At 37.0% G+C, this 19,251-nt stretch overlaps 1 protein-coding gene across 9 annotated transcripts in view; it reads right to left on the bottom strand.

Annotated features, from left to right (window-relative positions):
• LOC133530614 (transcription factor EB) overlaps window positions 1-19,251 on the bottom strand; it is a 174,631-nt gene that overhangs the window by 42,335 nt on the left and 113,045 nt on the right. The window contains exon 1 of one of the 9 annotated variants that reach the window (XM_061868612.1): window positions 10,929-11,641. The exons of 6 other annotated variants lie outside the window; for them this stretch is intronic. The gene's annotated coding sequence lies outside the window, so the exon portion shown is untranslated. Of the gene's footprint in view, window positions 1-10,859; window positions 11,642-19,251 lie in introns of those variants that run through there. 2 more of the 9 variants (XM_061868614.1, XM_061868610.1) reach the window with 2 other exon arrangements.

Raw genomic sequence — 19,251 nt, 5'->3', positions numbered from 1 at the left:
AGCGTAGTACCGATTCTACATAAGCATGATAGCAGGAAATTGCAGTTTTTATATTAGTGACTTTACGGAGTTCTTTCAGAGCATACACATATTTATTAATCCGCTTTGCAATATTATCTAATTGCGGCTTCCAGTCAAGATTCTCATCTATTAATATACCCAGGAATTTGGTTTGATTAACTTGTTTTATACTTGAGATATTCAGGTTAATAATTAAGTTAGGATTTAATGATGTATTAAATTGAATATATTTGGATTTGTCCAAGTTGATTATTAAATTGTTAGAGTAGAGCCAATTTTTTACTTTATTAATCGTATTATTTATAACTCGTTCATGATCTGCAATTGTATAAATGTTTCTATCGGATGTTACAATGATTGAAATGTCGTCAGCGAACAATATACATCTGTGGTTAGTTATATCAGTGATGTCATTGATGTAGAGTAGGAACAGGATGGGACCCAAAACGCTTCCCTGTGAAAAACGTTTTAAAAACGTGAGTGACCCGATTTAATATAACCATGTACCATGTACCTATATGCCAACCACTAATCGTTTTACAAATACAGAAAGATCTTAAAAGTATCTGAAACACTGTAATTGTTTCGCATATAGACATTTAGTTTTGTTTGGAAAAGAGATATTTTTGACAAGTAGGTTCAACTGCTACTAACTGATGCGACTAACATCGCTAAGGATTGCTTTATCCATGTGATAAAACAAATGTAATTTTTAACACCAAGCAATAGAAAGAAACAGATACTGTAATTATCACGTCACGTAGACAAATCTGACAAATACATCCATCGTATCGGTACAGTGTACAAGTTTAGAAAACACCAAGAGTAGAGATATGGTCGCGCGGCGCCTTCGTGATACCATCCGCACATTTAACTGACTGATCTTCAACCTTAGTGCAATGACATTAAGGTCTACACACGGTCAAGTGCTGCACACGATAACAAACATCACCTGTCAGATAACAAGCAAACATGGGAGCAAGCTAATGTGACTTGACCTACTCCTTATTGTTCCAGTTATTAATAGTCAAACGAATAGATTTATATCTTATTTATTTGCTTATTATATAAAGATAGCTCATGTTCATTATCAAGTAGGCATATTACAATGCGATTATGAACGTAAAATAAAGCTACGCCGGTTCTAACCCTACCTCTGACCCGAGAAGATTTAAATCTCTTCTAAATTGTAGAAGGGTATCCTAATATCCGGCGGGACACATCCGTTCAAAACATTACATCTAAAAATATAATTTAAATGTGTAGACACCCTAGTCCCGTCTCATCTCCACGGCACAACTGCAAAAGCCGGCGCGGCGGCAGAGGCGGCCGAAAAATTAAAGAAGATCAAATATAGGGGTCTCGGCCCCGAATACGATTTCGTACCTTTTGGCGTCGAGACCCTTGGCCCTTGGGGTCCGAATATGTCTACACTATTCAAGGATTTAGCCAAAAAAATAGCAGACGCTACCGGTGATCGTAGAGCTGGCAGCTTCCTCGCACAGAGAATAAGTATTGCGATACAACGAGGAAATGCTGCCAGCATCTACGGCACCATGCCGCAGGGGTATAGTTTTTAATTTTTTATTTTAAGATTAGTTTTATTTATTTTTAGATTTAGATTTTAAGTTTTATATGTATTATATTGTTGTGTTTGTACCGAGTAAATTGTTGTACCGAAAAAATTAAAAAAATCATAAACGAACCATTCCCCATTCATTACACAGTAAATCCAGTAGGTACTTTCTTATAGAAATGTGTTGCATTAGATTGTTAATGCAGGACCTTATCAATGCCAAACATTTCTATCCATGATATAATCGCTTATTTTATAGTATGTTCGCGAAAACGGAGCGTAGTTAAGTTGCAATGGGTTCAGTCAGCAGAGTGTTTGAAGATCGTTTTTACAAGCTTTTATTTAACTTGCCCTGTTATGTATGGGACAAATCTTGCAAGTTTAATTTGACCCACTTCCCGGTTTCCGATGAAGCTGAAAATTTGCATACATATGTAAGTCGGGTGACAATGCAATATTATGGTACCATCAAGCTGATCTGATGATGAAGACAGGAGGTATCCATAGGAACTCTGTGATATAACAACGTATCCTAATTGTGTTTTGTGGTTTTTAGAATTGTCTCAATGAGTATTAGTTGCCTGTGGAAAAAAAAACAGTCAGCCATAAAAGCTTGTACCAGAAATGAAATTTTTGCCAAAAACTTATTTTAGATCATAAAACTATTCCCAAAAACATGAATAGCTATCTTGAGGGCTTCCTCTAGTAACCTGAGGGCCTACCGCAAACCACGTTCGACGTGTTGCCTCTCTGTCGCACCTATAAATTCGTACGTAAGTGTGACAGGGAGGCAACACGTCGAACGTGGTTCGCGGTAGGTCCTCTGATTAAACCGGCCATTGTACTTTTCGTTGTACATAAGTTTGTGACACCTTTTCGTAAAAATATATTTATTTTTCTTTTCTTTTGAATAATTCACATAATTATGTATGGTACGAACATACGTAAATACCCGGCTACTTCTCAACTCAATATATTCTATACCTAAGTCCTAGAGTGTCAATTGGTTAGGTATGTTATTTAGTTGCAAGTTTCATACGTAATGATCCACGAGTGAAGTGCCGAAACGTGACCACGGCCCGATTACTTACTAACTCTGACTTAAGGTGCAGTGGGTTAAGGTGCTTCTCAGAACGCACTCGCTAAGCAAGTGAGCACTGAGCGGGCGGCCGTGCGTGCCCGGGACCGCGGTATCATTGTTATTTTATAGTTATTTTAAACCGATGAGTTCAATCACAAATAAAATATCGCATTTTTAGTAGCAATTTTCTAATCAATAGTTAAAAAATGTTTAATGGTCCGTTTTAGACCTTTGTTCGTATTTTTTTATAACGGAGCGAAAGTTGTTTAATCAGGGTTTAAATCGATAAAATTACTAGAAACAGGCCTCAAGAATACTAGTCATATTTTTTTCAACCGTATTATAAATATAATCTAAAAAAGCTATTCAATTTTTCAAAAACTTCTGGCTGAACCTACTGCACCTTAATATATACTCTAAATACTCGAATTTGAGCTACAGCTCTTATTTTCATGGGTGCGCGAGCGCAGGCTGGACTAAAAACAAAGACAACGGAGGTCACGGGTTCAAACCCCGGCTCGTACCAATGAGTTTTTCGGAACTTATGTACGAAATATCATTTGATATTTACCAGTCCCTTTTCAGTGAAGGAAAACATCATGAGGAAACCGGACTAATCCCAATAAGACCTAGTTTATCTGGGTTGGAAGGTCAGATGGCAGTCGCTTTCGTAAAAACTAGTGCTTATTACGCCATTTCTTGGGATTAGTTGCCAAGCCGACCCCACGCTCCCATGAGCCGTGGTAAAATGCAATGCATGTGGTGTGTAGTTAGAGTACAATTATCCCAATTATAAGTAGGGAGCAAAGTAAGTAAAGTGCATTTTACGGTAACTTTAATATAAATGAGTTTTACGAGAGTTTTACCTAAGTAATGTCCATATACTACTCCGTACTCGTTATTATAACAAAACTCAAGATATTCACGCGTTGACGTTTCAAGGTCGACAATTTATCATTATATCTCACAATCACTGAAATATTATCGCTCGTCAGATTTGCACTTATCGTCAGAATGATAAACCTAGATTAGCGCCTTTTGTAATCTTATAACCAAAAGTTTGGAAACATTCCTAATATCTTAAAAAATATGTAGTGTTTCATAGCAAATATTTAACTATAGAGATATAAAATAATTAGTAAGTAGTAGTTTATTTTAGAAATTAATGTTGTATTAAGCAGCTAGATGTTTGCAGACGATGTCATGGAACTTACAAATAAATTAAAATTAAAAGTAGGAAAATTCACTGTCTCGGGCGACGCCCGAACTTGCGAAATTTTGGGATTTTTGAGCTTTACAGCAATATCACACTTTATAAAACCAAGTCGCTTGCCGCGTCTGTCTGCATGTTCGCGGTAAACTCAAAAACTACTGAATAGGTTTTCATGCGGTTTTCATCTATTAATAGAGTGAGGAAGGTTTAGCTGCATAATTCGTTAATGTTTTGTGTAACTCTTGCGAATCCGGGCGGGTTGCTAGAATTTAACAGTTTTTGGTTTCGTTCTTTTCAGCAGTTGATGCTCAAAAGTCGGTCGAATCGGTGGATATGGTCAATATTTGAGTAAATTTTCGACACTATCGCCTTATTGACCAGGGTCTCCAAACTTTTAGACGTTAGGGCCACGTCTTCCTTTTCTCAAGCCGGAACGAAGCTATTTTCGCAGGCCGAATTGACAGGTTCGCGTACTGGATCTGGCCTGCAGGCTGTAGTTTAGAGACCGCTAGACCAGACAATCTCTTTCATCTCAGCATTTCTTCGAGATCAAGGTCGGCGAGGTTCTTTTTATCCATTAGTAAAATACTAAAATCGAATCCTTCCGTTTATGTATGATTTTAATGTTAATTATAAGATGTCATGTTTTGAAAAGATATGGCCCACCGAGTTTCTTGCCGGTCCCATATTGGGATACCCTCCTATAATTTAGAAGGGTTTTTAATCTTCTCGAGGCAGAGGTATACCCTATAGGGTTAGAGGCAGCATAGCTATTTGACGTTCATAAGCGCATTGTAATATGTCTACTTGAAAAATAATATGTATATCTTTATGCTACACTACACCAAGATATTCCGTGTTCTAATCAATCTTTTTGCCAGCGGAATTAAAACTTAAACTTATCTTTACTTTAGGCCGACTTTTTGGTTTAACTCTTGTGGAATCTCAAGTTTTCCATCCTACGATCTTGGCGATAAGAATGATTGATTGTTTTCAGTTTGGGTAACCCAGATTATCTAAAGTTGGTTCTATCCTTGAAATTACAATGTCTCCTACAAGATAACTAGTACAATATTTTTAACATGATGATAAACACAGGGCCTATTATAGAACCCTGGGGAACTCCACCAGTTTCAAATTATTTCAGTTATCGTGCGTTTACTTTGCTATGTTAAGAGGTATATTTGACATTTCTAAGACATTTTCTTGGTAAACTATCGACTGCAGAGCTGTGGTCTAACTTCAAATTTTATTCTGAGTTCTTTTCTATTTATTTTAATTTCTACATGATGCATTTATATAAAATCTTTCTACCAACCAACAAACCAAAGTACATAAGAATTAGGAAGCTTACTTGCACTTAAAATACTTATAATTTAGGAACCTAACGTTAATGTGCGAGGATTTTAAACAAACAATAGCTAATGGCTATTTGTCAATATTTAAAAAGCGTAAAATGAAGTTAAAAGCGGTTCAAGGGCATAACCTAGTACAACTAACTGTCCGGCATTATCGTTCAGTGTGGTTACATCGTCGGCCTCGAACGCAATTGTCCCAAAATTGGTGTGATTTGTGGACAACAGTATGTCGGTAATTAGTTAACCCCTGAACAAATAGTATAGTCATGCGAAAATAGCCACTAATCAGTTGGAATAAGGTTATGTTTGATACAGGATTCTTTAGATTACGCGGTTGACATTTTTAAATGTTCGGCCTGAATAGGTTTGGTTTGGAGAATGACGTTGGTTTCAAAAAGAACAACTTTCTAAAAGAGTTCAGTCTGAAATATTTTTTGTGAAGCTCTATGTTGTGCTAACTTCGTGTTGACTTTGATTTTCAGTGTAACTTTGGTAAGTAATTCACAAAGGTATGCAAGTCTTTATGCAAGAACTATTAAATTATAAAAAAAATTAAAACCCTCTTCACTGTAATGCTAAAAAATACATTTTATAAATGCCTTACCACATTTAGGGTTCATCTTATGCCATAGGAAACGTGGTACAACTAAATTCGTGACACTTTATTCTCACTATGTTCCCTTTTATGTATGTCTATTGACTGTTAATGTGTTTACGTATAAAAAATTATATCCTAAATATGTCTAAATAAATAAAAAGATTAAATACCTTCTAAAAAAATATTAGTAACAAAATAGGAATATACTCGTAGTAAGAAAATTAATAATGCCTTCCAATTTAATGTTTGTCTAAGTCTAAGTGGGAGAAGGAGAATATCATGGACAAGGAATAGAAGAGACTGGTTGGACGTGGGCAGTACAGAGAAACTAATTCGCATGACTTCAGATAGAATGGCATATAGACATAAGGTCGCCAACCTCCGGGATGGAGAAGGCACTTAAAGAAGAAGAAGTCTAAGTTAAGCTAAAAGGTGTCATGCGCAGGCAAGTAGGTATCTACGCACAAACATAATGCGACCTTAAATCAATTCTCAGAAATTAGTAAAAAATCTGACTAGCGATATGACAAGGCTAAATAAAAAGTTATGATTCTTTAAAAGAGCCTGTATTGTCTTAGGACAAGCCCATAAAAAATCTTCCTACATTGTTGATGGCTTTTTAATAACCATGACATAGCATACATGTATTTTATAACATATAAGCAAAGTAAGTTAATAGGTAAATAATTTACACAATTTTGTGTATAATTTTATGTATTAACGCAGGATGTAAAAATAACTTAAGAGAATTACCTGTGTATTCGGGCTCGAATAGTGTACGCGCTGTGTCCGAGAAATCTTCTAAATTATATATGGGATTTGATAGCTTTGAGAGCAAAAAACCAGCTGACCTTTCAGCGCAAAATGTTGGCATCTAGTAAAACCAAATCGCTAAAGTAATTTTGCCAAAGAGAGGCTCGAACGAAATTAAATGTTATGTTTATTTGTAAAATAGAATTTTCAAAATCGGTTGAGATATGACGGAGTTCTGAGGTAACAAACATTACAAAAAAACATACAACCTAATTAAAAATATAAAACCTTTTAAAATTTCGAAGTCGGTGTAGAAAAAATATTTAAACTTTATTGCACACATAAAGAAAAATTTACAAATGGCGAACTTAATGCCAAAAGTCATTCTCTACCAGGCAACCATTGGGTCAAACAGAGACATTTGTATATGTTGCTGCAGGAAAACTTAATAACAAATACTTAATAAGGAAAAATTTAAACTTGAAGTCAAATAATATTAAAAATATATAAATAGTTGTATAAAAGACAGACTAATACATATAACTATGTACATATACATGATGGTGAACCTTATTTAAGTTCTTCTGACAGAAGATGCTTGCGAAGTAGGCGTTTGAAAACGGGTTTGCTTGGGGCTTGTCGAATAAAGAGAGGGAAGAATTCCAGAGAAGAATTGCCTCAACGGCGAAAGAGTTAGACATAAAACTAGTACGGTAAGCAGTAACGAAAGAGTTAGACATAATAAACAATATAGAACAACCATAGACAATAGAAAATTGTAACAAATGTAAACCTCGACAAGGTCGCCAGTAAAAATGAATGGACATTGTTTGTAAAGTAGTTTAAAATGACATAACGTAAACTAATTCAACCAATCAGCGTCGAGAGCCAATCGCGAGCGATGACGCACGACATCTCTCGATTGGTAGCGTAAACTCCAGTGCACCTGCACTACACGTTGCATATAAACAATGCGAGCTCTTCACTGCTTAGCGAGACAAGTTAATGAAGATTGATAATTATACATACATAGTTGCGTTCATTAGATGGTCTGGAAGCAGACAATCGGCCCGATTCGAAGAATGATTAATACACGTTTAAGATCTTGGAAAGATGTTTAAAAGATCGATAACCAAACGACATGTTAAAGTTGACGTTTATTTCGATTCGCTGTGATCCCAATAATATCTATCTACGATATTTCTTGCCCGAATCGAGCTGCTTCTGTCAATTATACGACATATAAACGATATCTAAATGAGAACTTATCTAAACCAGAACTTATCGTTATCGTATCTCATTCTTCGAATCGGGCGGAATGTTGAAAATCGCAACACTATTTGAGAAGACCATGTTTACTTATCTCTGTTACTATTCTACTTTAAGATGTAAGTTTTATTTATATTACTGTCATAATTCATGTGTGTGTATGTGATTATATGTTACTATCCACAATTTAGGAACAAATATTTGTGTTAAACACAAATAAATGCTCTTACCACGATTCTAACCCGGGTCCTGCTGCTTCGTGGGCAGGGTCACTATCGACTAGGCTAGGACCCATGGGCATAACTCAATTTTAAAGCATTATCTGAAGGCCTACCGCGAACACCGAAGTTCGCAAATTGTGGGCATCTTTCTCTTTAACTTGGATTAAGGCGTAATTAGAGTGACAGAGAAAGATTCCCGCAATTCGCGAACTTCGGTGTTCGGTGTAGGCCTGCTGAACGGTCATTCTTCCAAGTTGTTGCTTTAATGCAACGGAGCCACGCTGTTACGTCGTCGCCGAAATCTAGTGTTCCATTTGTGTTTTGTTTTTATGTGTATTGTTTTTTGTTTCCCTGTATTTTCTTTTATTTTGTAGTTTCGCAGTGCCTTTGTTTTACGGGTAAAGCTGTGTAACTAAATAAATAAACATTTAACTTGGACCGTCGGCTCCCGGCTCAACGCATTGACCCGAAAGTGAATATTCGAAAACTAAAAACGAAAATTCAACAACTTCTACGCGGACAGTCTCGGGCGGAAGCTATTTATAATATTAACGAACAATTAGTGTTTACTCGGTCATAAAATTACCAACAATCATGGTCTCCGATGTAAAAACTAGTCTTTTTACAATTGTCTATATTCATTGACATTCAAGTGATCTTTGGAAGCGGAAAGTTTATTTGTTGTTGTTGTATTTAGTATTTTTAGTAATTCTATCAAATCAAAATATTGTAAAATGGTGCGGAGTGTTAGGGTCGGCAGCGCGCATTTGACACCTCTGGAGTTGCAGTTGTCCATAGTCTACGGAGACTACTTACCATCAAGCGAGCCGTAAGCTTGTTTGCCACCACGTAGAATTACAAAAAATATCGATATATGTATAAAGAATAAGCTTCCATTATGTTTATGATCACGACACAATTTATCGATTTGCTTAACTTACCTCCTGACAGTTTTTAGGAAATTATTCATAGATATACAAGTGGAGTGAAGTACATATATTCTTTAAGATGCATAGCAACCGGGATGAGGAAGTCTAAGCGCGCCTGACTCGTAGTACAAAATTACCAAGTAGTAATAATGTTTTTCAGTGCCCAAAACAAATGTTTTACACCTTGAATTGAATGTACTGTTTCATTAAACTGATAAACCATTAGTGAGGCTTAAAACACAATGTCTGCTTATAACCTATTTGCATAAATATAGAGAAGCAATCAGATTACAATGCATTGGTTATTCATTAGGTTCAACGTGGTTCACATGATGAAAGGAGTTTCAAAAAAGATTGAAAATATTCTTTAATAACAGGGTTATGAGCCATCCTAGATGTCGCTTTCAGTTGGGGCCCATCTTGTGAGAGCGCGTCACCGTCTGCCAGAAATAAAATTACATACCATTTTCTTAGACAGGCGTCCGGTTCTTTTATCCCATAGCTCAGTACTTAGTCCATCGCTTTCACCCAATAACCTAGCTTATTTTAGATTCCATCAACTCTAAATGTCCTTACACCCTGGCGGGTGCTGCCTCTGCGTGCGTCGCTTAACACGGGCAAGGGCAGCATCCGCTCGGTGTACCTACCCCTAACAAAAGAAAGATGCGAGTATTTATCTGCAGAAATGTAAATTTTAAATTAACTTTTTTATATGTATGTAACCAGTGTGTAAACGCCATACGATAAATAAATAAATAATGACCCCTTACATTTCATTAAAGTGTCAAAAGGGCCTATACGTTGGCTTTGGCTCCGCGCACGCCCCCCAAATGCCCGGAACACAATTGTTCCGTGATGGGAAAGACACACAAAGGTAAATATATGACTTATATGTTACTAGAGGAGACTGAACAGAAGGTAATATCTCGACTGTCACTTTTAATAAATTCTAGCGTTGTGTTATATTTATATCTACTTGGTTATTTATGAAACTAATAAATTATAATATTGGTTTTAAATATACTCTGGTTTACATGTTCTTTATAAGTGTAATTATAACTGTGAAGGTCAAACGTACCTCTAATTCATATGCAAATGAAAGTTTGAACAGTGAATAGTTGAATACCCATTTACTATTTACTATATACCGGTAACACCAGTAAGAAACTTGATTTGAGAATCACACCCTCATATATAAATCATTAAATATTTTTTTATGAATGGTTAATGAAGTTTAATCATTAAATTGTTTATCATTGAATGAAAAATTGAATGACAGGTGATTTGTGTCATTGCCAGCAAAAACTTACTTGTTAGTTTGGATGCAGTAACATTAAATTAGAAATAGTATTTATAGACAATCGACAACGAGATATCTTTTACCTGAGAATATCACATTTAACCCTTTTCGAGGCATAGTACGATTTATCGACCACATATGCGCCATTACAATTTCAACTTTAGCATTGCGATTTAAGGTTCAAATTAGATTGCAGTTTCTGGAAATGTGACTTGTCTTCAAATGAATCGTCAAAGCTGGATTAATTGGAATATATTTGGATTTTTTGGGAAAACCTTGTAGATTGGTGCGGTCTGGAAAAGGGTTAAGAATGGAATTTACAAGTCAATGAAAACAGACTTGATCAATCAAAAAGTTATTCATTTAGCTCTTAAACTGCCTGTATGTCTCTTAATTTGTAATTATCTGTGGAACAGTGTTTAAAAATATATTGACAGCTTCTATATCAAATATTAGCTTTGATCATACTCATCCGGAAAAACACAAATGCATAAAACACGTAATGAACATGTTTCGAGTAATCTAACTAAATAATCAAACCTTTAATGAATAAAAACCCCTAAATAAATCACATCACTCCTTAAAACGTCACCAGCATCAATCACTTACAAATACACTTGGAACTTTTAGTTAAACTTTCGCGTATGGTTAAAGTGTTTGCGGTTAACGCACGGTAACGTGGGGTAATGTGATACGTCAGGCTGCGACGGGGCACGACGCGGTACTGCGGAGGCTTATTTTATCATACAATCGCTGATAGTGACAGACTGACAGATAGCGGTCGCCGCGCGCGCCGGTCGGTCGTGGGTCAGACGGAATTCAAAACAAAATACTTCTTTGGTGGCCGAATAATGGAATGTTTGTGATACGAAATGAGCGTAGTCTACGCTGAATCGACATTGCAGTGAGACGATGTGGAAATGCCACTAGAAACGTCATATTATCATAGGATTTTGTCATTTATACTGGCACTTTAGAACTTTGTTGCTTGCCAGGTCAATGCAGCTTGGATTGACCCTGATTTAAACTTTTAGGCGATGCCACATAGACACCGGTTAATAAAAACGTAATTTAAAAGATTGAATTTTAGTTCTTTAAAAATCATGATCTTACTTAACTAAGAAATTAGTCAAAGTCATGTATCAGCCATTTCTCAGATCAAATATTCAGAGACTTGGTAAGCGACAGAGTATCACTACCATAATCTATCGCTTACCGCGCACCATAAAAGTCAAATTCTTAAAGCTTATACAGACGATGTAACAAACGGCATGCGACTTTAAATCATTGCTGGCTAAGTTGTATCAACGGACTCAATCGATCGACCAAATAAAATTATAATATTCTGCAAATCGGATGCGACTAGGGAATGCAATCTTGATCTTGCAAGATCAAGATTCCACCAAGATCTTGAGTGATTTTCCAAGATTCAATCTTGAAGGCCATCAATCTTGAATTTTGAAATCCCTTTCGCGATCTTGGCAAAATAGACCAAGATTGTAACAAGATTTTCAGACAGATCGCGCGTGAAACGTCATACGTGTTCATACCTGCGCGGCAACGCGCGAACTGTCTCGCGGCTCGCCTGAGCCGTCTCACGCGCCGCGCCGCGCTCGGCCGACCGTCTGACTGGCGACTAGCAACGGAGCGGGGTGTGTGTGTGTGAGGCGTGGGGTCGCGGGACGAGGAATGAATCGACCAATCACGTTCTACAATCGCGCGGTGCGCCGAATTTGTTTATTATTTAGTCGCAATTTGACAACTTTGCGACTAAATAATAAATTATGATCTCATTGCATTGTTGGCAAGAAACAATCAACATTTTAATGATTAAAATAAAATAAATGCAATAATGTATTGCATTTATTATTATAGTCACTAAAATCTTGATTGTTTCTTGTTAATTTTTGAAATAAACGTTGATTATTGTGTTCATGGAAAGTTGTTTACTTTGAAAAGTATACTCAATTATATAAAATAATCCAAAAATACTGGTTACTCTCAATTTACAGAATTTGACTCAAAAATAACGCCTTTTTTAATTATTCTGCTCAATCTGGAATAATCCCGATAATCTTGATTCGAGACCAAGATCTTGACCCGAATCTTGACAAGATCTTGAACTGACCAATCTTGATTCCGAAAAGAGACTCCAAGATCTTGAATGGTCAATCTTGGCCCAAGATTGCATTCCCTAGATGCGACTGTCGGTGACGTTTGGAAAGGCCATTATGAAAATGATGGCATTTACACACTATCACTACACTACAGACTTTAGTATCAGTTTACTGTAGAATTATTTTACATTAATAACCACCATTATTAACATGTAAGCTGCTATGTACCTGCCTAATTTTATGACGTGTAAAACTTTGTATTTTTTGACGTGATAACGTCTTATAAATTGATGAACATCGGCAGCATACACGAAAAAGTGTCACGTTGTGGACGGAACTCCATGGTAACATTATTCAGCGTACATGTCTGAGGCTGAAGACGCATGGAAAATGGCTTGCCCAGGAAGAGATCTACCCATTAACAAATCCATCCAGAGAATCTGGGATCAACCCATCTGTTCACAAGTACATACACACCTCTTAAATTCTTGCTCCACCAGCCAGGAAAAAGCACGCATCCTGGCTGTGGCGGAAAGAGAATCTGGCTCCTGGTTGCACGCTCTCCCCTCATCAAACTTTGGAACATTGCTAGACAACAATACCCTCAGGCTGGCTGTCGGTCTTCGCTTGGGATCCAATATAGTCACACCCCATCGTTGCCCCTGCGGAACTTCTGTGGACAGCCTTGGACACCACGGGCTGTCGTGTTCTAAGAGTGCCGGCCGCCTATCACGCCACGCCTGCCTCAATGACATCCTCCGTCGTGCCTTTGTCAGTGCCAACGTCCCAGCCATTCTCGAGCCACCTGGCCTCGCACGTGACGATGGTAAGAGGCCCGACGGAATGACTCTTGTGCCCTGGAGTGTTGGACGGCCCCTTATTTGGGACGCAACGTGTGTGGACACCCTGGCACCGTCTCATCTCGGCTCAACATCATTGAGAGCGGGCGGGGCGGCCATAGCTGCCGAGGCTGCAAAATGCCGCAAATATATAGCTCTCACTGACCGGCATATATTTGTGGCTTTTGCAGTCGAAACTCTAGGACCGTGGTGCCCAAGCGCTCATAAATTAATTCGGCAACTTTCAACAAAAATTATTGATGTCACGGGGGACCGTAGGGCTGGCTCCTTCCTTGCCCAACGGATCGGCATAGCGATCCAAAGGGGGAATGCAGCCAGCCTTATGGGAACCCTTCCACAGGGTTCTGACCTGGGTGATCTAGCTTAATATAAACATATTGGGCTAGGTCACTCATGTTACCCTTTTTTTTTAGGTTTTAATTTTAGTTTTGTAGGTAGTTTTAATTTTAGGTTACATTTTATACTAAGTTTGTTATTATTTAAATATAGTCACTTCAGTAATAATAATTCAATTCAATTCATAAATAAAAGTATGCAATTGTTTATCAATGTTTTCTTATGACGTTATCTCGCAAAATTATCTTCCGTAAACCGACTTTACAGACAACCATTTTTTTTACCAATAAATTGAATCGGAGTTCTAAGAAGCGATGGCTATAGCCAACAGATGAGGCATCTCTTTCCAAGAGATCATTAAGCGAGTAGTTGACAATTAATTGCGTTACGGATATGACAGCCTTGACAGCGGAACGTGTCATCTCCGCACGCACGTTACGGATTAACTAAGTATTTTACGATACGATCATTAATCTGTTACAGTATTGCTACTCGTGTTACTACACCATAATAGTACATTACGATACAAGATAGAAAAACAGGAAAATTGCAGCGAGCGGCGATAAATTAAAACACGATCCAAGGGAGTGTTTTAAATCGGAGTTGCGAATTACCTTTTTGCAACGTTTTACAGTACATATAGGCCCTTAAAATTTTCGACATACGCACGTATAGTGCGAGTTACCGCACTAGGGCGGTAAAGTAGAACCATATGTACTGTAAAAATACATTTTTAAGAGTGTATTCCTGATCATACATTGTTTATTTAGTCACCAGCAATAATTTACGGGCTGAAAATATAGGACATATTGAACAACTTTTACTATAGGATCAAAAAATCAGATAAGAGCATTGTCGGGCCATGCTCAGTGTAGGGTTCCGTAGTTACCATTCTGTCAGAATAGACTAAACGGGGGCTATTTTAGTTAAGTATCATGTACTTACATTACAAAATTTACAAGCATAATGCAGTATCTTCGCAGCGCTTTAAATGAATGAATGAATGAATGAAATTAATTTAATCCAGAAAATGTCGTCCATATACATTTATACATCATACAGTAACATTACATAATAAAATAAAACACAATTAAATAGCATCATAAAATTTAAATAACCTATTATATTAAATTTAAATTCAAATAAGGGCCTCCGTCCCGGGTCACCCCGATCCCTTCCCGGGCTTTGTACGTCTTTTCACTAAGAAGAGAAGATTTTTCTCATTTTGCTTTTCTTCTTTTCTTTTCTTTCCTTCTTTTTTCTTTTTATCCTTTTTTTTCTTCCTAGTTGGCTACGGAACCCTAAAAATAAACATTTTGACAAAAACTTATTAACTGAATGTTTCATCTTGAATCACTTTATGCACTTCAACGCGGGCGAAGAAGGGGATAACTTAATTAGTAATGAATAATAATAAATACCATAATTCCGAGTATACGACACGACAATTATTGTCGCGGCGCACGCCACTGAACAACCGCTTGCTCAATATTCATGATTCAGTTGAGAATTGCCCGTATAGTCACGATTTTCGTTGTTAGTGCGTTTGTTGAGGCCGCATCGGCTTAAGCCGATTAACGGGCGGTAAGTTTGTGAAAAACCGTAGCGCATTTTTTAGATTATAATACGGTTGCCAAAACCTCTAGTAACTTCATCGATACGAAACCTGATTAAACAACATTCGCTCGATTGACAAAAATCACAAACATCGGTCTAAAACGCAACATCAAAATGTTGTAGCTATTTTTTCTTAAGAGCTATATTAACATGAAAATTACTTCTAAAAATGCATAATGTTATTTTTGATAGAAATTATCGATAACTTTATTTTTTGATAAAATGAACAAATCAATAACAATGATATCTATGATTCCGGCTACGCACGGCCGTCCGCATAGAGCTCAGCGAGCTGCGTTCGGAGAAGGACCAGCACTCACTGCACCTTAACACATTCACCGCTGAGCTACGGTCGTAGCGCTACCTCGTGATAACATGGGTTTCCCGGTAGCGAAAATACTAGAGGCAAGACGAGATCGTGTCGTGATTAGCGCTGAATGGGCTAAAGGTGACATTTGGAAGGGAACTGCGACTGCATTACTATTGCGGCATTACTACCGCGGCATTTTTGCAGGCATCACAAATAATTAGAGTGTAAATTTCGATTACTTAAGAAAAAGAGAGGAGGATTGAACGTTCTAATCACGGTAGTTACATAAAGTATGAAACGTAGCCAGCTCAAGCCGATTCGACTTTGCTAAATGCAGTAACGTTCGTCACCCTTTTCTTCTCTGCAAAAAGTCATTATGTTTTTTTTTTATCATTCAATTAACAACAGCTATTATTTATTTAAAATGGGACTTTATCGTGATATCGCGTGCACGTACTTAAATTATTTATCCTGACGTTTCGAACGTGACATGACGTTCTTGGTCGCACGCACACATCAGCTGTCTACAGGTATGTCTTTTCCTTTTATTTTTACAGTACATATGGTGCTACTTTACCGCACTAGTGCGAAAATTAGCATATTACGTTACTGTGTCGAATATTTAAAGGGCCATATGTACTGTAAAACGTTGTACGTTACATGTGCGAATAGGTAATTCGCAACTCGTGTCGATTTAAAACACTCCCTTCTGTTGTGTTTTAATTTATCGCACTCGTTGCGAATTACCTATTTTTCGCACTAGTATCGTAAAGTACTATTCCACATTTTAGTTAAGTACCTATGTAATATGTTGTAAACGAATGACGAGCTGCCAACATGTACAAAAAATTCCGAAATAATACTTGATATTTAGACTAAGAGTACGTTCTTACTCTATAAGGAACTTATGATATTAAAAACCTTGTTTACTATCATATCAACTTCCTCAAACGCAATGAGATCATAAAAAAACACAAAATAATAAAAAACGTGGCAAAATACACGAAATATTTTTATAACCTCAATCTAGGTTAACATTTATGCCATATTCTTAGTTATCTTTTAGCAAGATAATATGATAAAACATACAGCATTCTTGACAAGATACTGATTTTGCAATCTCATGAGTGATGTTTGCTCTGATATGTGTATGAGTGCCTACGGTTCACATTTTTATAATATTACTACCACGCTTATATATTTTTTGCTACGTCGGTATCAAACAAGCAAACGGCCCGCTTGACGGCAATATTTTACAGTTTTTTTTTTTTAATTAAGCCCAATTAGTCACGTCATAAAATAAGTGTCACTTTTGAACACCATGCAACTGAAAGAGACGGACTCTGTAACTGTCACGCTGTCACGTAGACAAATACGATCATCATTACGTACGTTCGTGAGGAATTCTATGAAAGATAACATATACATCTGACTTTCCACGCAAATTAAAGCTTGATCAAACATCATGAAATGCGTAAGATTTAATTAAAAGACAAACAAACACACAATACTAAACAAACGCTAGTAAAAAGTATGACTCGTCTAGTATACATCTTTATACGCGATTAACAGTTTACTAAGTTAAAATGACACTTTAACAGTATATACCTTTTATCTCTTAGTACGTCAGTTTGCAAATAAAATCAAACCGTCGCGTCGTGAGGGAAATCTTACTAAGTGCTGCGGCACGGTGTTCATCGTCATATTGTAATTTGCTTCAGAATTTATCGGTCAGTATTACGTTTTTTGGGGTTCCGTACTCTACAAGGACCACATAGTTTCATTCAACCGGTCCGGTATCCCTTCGAGGGTTTTGGAAGGGGTTGCTGACTAAAACCCTTTCATTTGATTTTTTAAGCGCTTCAAAATACGGGTAAGCTAAGCTGATACTCGTTCCTAAGCGCTAACCTCTTGAAGGGGTATCGTTTATAAATTATAACGCTTATGCCATGTTCAACTTTGTCTTCGTAAAAATTGAATTAAATATTGCTTGTTTATGTTTAAAGTGAATGACTCGGTATCTAGCGCGTTGATAGTACAGATTTATATTTTTTTGAATTAGGAAGGGGATACCCTTTCATTTTAGAAATATCTCTGAAAGAGAAACCCCTTTCTAGAGCTAAGTCAAATGAAGGGGTAAGCAGTTCAAAGGGAAATCCAATGGTTGGGGCTATTCGATGAACGACTAAGCCATTTAAAGGCTTTTTTCTGGGAAGGGGTGGACGGGTCCCTGGTTTCATTGACCGAAGCGTAAGCGAAGCAGTTCAGGACCACCCCACTAGCGTCTTTTGAGCGCCGGCGTCTAGTCAACGCTATGGAACGTTGCGCCCAGCAGCAGCCATAGAGTTGAGTAGACGCCGACACTCGGGAGACGCTAGGGGGAGGTTGCCCTTAGACAAAAATGCTTTCGTATGTCCGGATGTTCTCCTCTGCAGCTCGTGTTTCTTTAGGGCAGTGGTGGGCAAAGTACGGCCCGCGCCCTTTTTTTAGTTTTTTTTCGTAAACGATGGCCCATAGCAAATAATATTCTTTCACACAAATAATCTATATAAAATTGGCTACAAGAAAGATTCAGTACACTTTTTCGATACGACTCAACAAATATTGTCGTACAAACAATTCGAAATTTACTCGCCGTTACAGTACCTAAGTATCCCCAGTTTCAGCATGTAATGTGGTCAAATGTCGCAAGGAGGCTTTCGCGTGCGCGACCAATTTGTGCGTCGTGAATACAAAGTCCCTGAATTTGGAAAATGTGATAAAATGTCACGTTTTTCAGTGTTTTTCATTATTTTGACACACTTTCTTGTTATTTCAATTGAATAGGTATTTGACGACCGGTTTGGCCTAGTGGGTAGTGACCCTGCCTATGAAGCTGATGGTCCCGGGTTCAAATCCTGGTAAGGGCATTATTCGTGTGATGAGCATGGATATTTGTTCCTGAGTCATGGGTGTTTTCTATGTATTTAAGTATTTATAAATATTTATATATTATATATATCGTTGTCTAAGTACCCTCAACACAGGCCTTATTGAGCTTATTGTGGGACTTAGTCAATTTGTGTAATAATGTCCTATAATATTTATTTATTTATTTATTTATTTATTTATTAGGTAAGATGAAGGAAGAGTGTTATCACGCTCCTGAATTCTGAAAATAATTTATAGCTTGTGGTCTTCAAAATTAATTAAAAGTTCTCGTATTTACTTTGGCATACGTAAATACATGACGTAATTTGACGAAATCTCATGCTGTGTTAAATTATTTAATCTATTTATAATATTACGTTTATTTAGGTTCCAGCTTTTGCAACGGATTGACTGCAGGATCCGTTGTAATAGTTCCTATTTGCACTTGTTGTTAATGAATAATAAACAGGTAATTTAATATTTATTACGGTAGGTAATAAAAGAGGCAATTATAATTTAGAATAGAATAGAATAGAAGAAATTTATTCAGAAAACGCTTAAGTTTAAGTAATACATGAGACGACAGAATCAATTTATTATTAAGCGTCACTGAAAAGGTCTCCACTCAGCTTAATGTCAAGATACCACCTAAGGATCTCGACGCTGGTCTTCCGTGGAAACCTTTCCGAGAGAGCACAGCTACACGCTAAAGTACAAAATTTTATATATTTAAGGCTATAATTATTATTCAATTAAAAACTACAATAACAAATAAATTATTT

The sequence above is a fragment of the Cydia pomonella genome, chromosome 23, assembly GCF_033807575.1.
Source record: "Cydia pomonella isolate Wapato2018A chromosome 23, ilCydPomo1, whole genome shotgun sequence".
Taxonomy (NCBI): domain Eukaryota; kingdom Metazoa; phylum Arthropoda; class Insecta; order Lepidoptera; family Tortricidae; genus Cydia; species Cydia pomonella.
The sequence above is the reverse complement of the archived record's forward strand: the minus strand, read 5'-3'. Positions and strand labels throughout refer to the sequence as shown.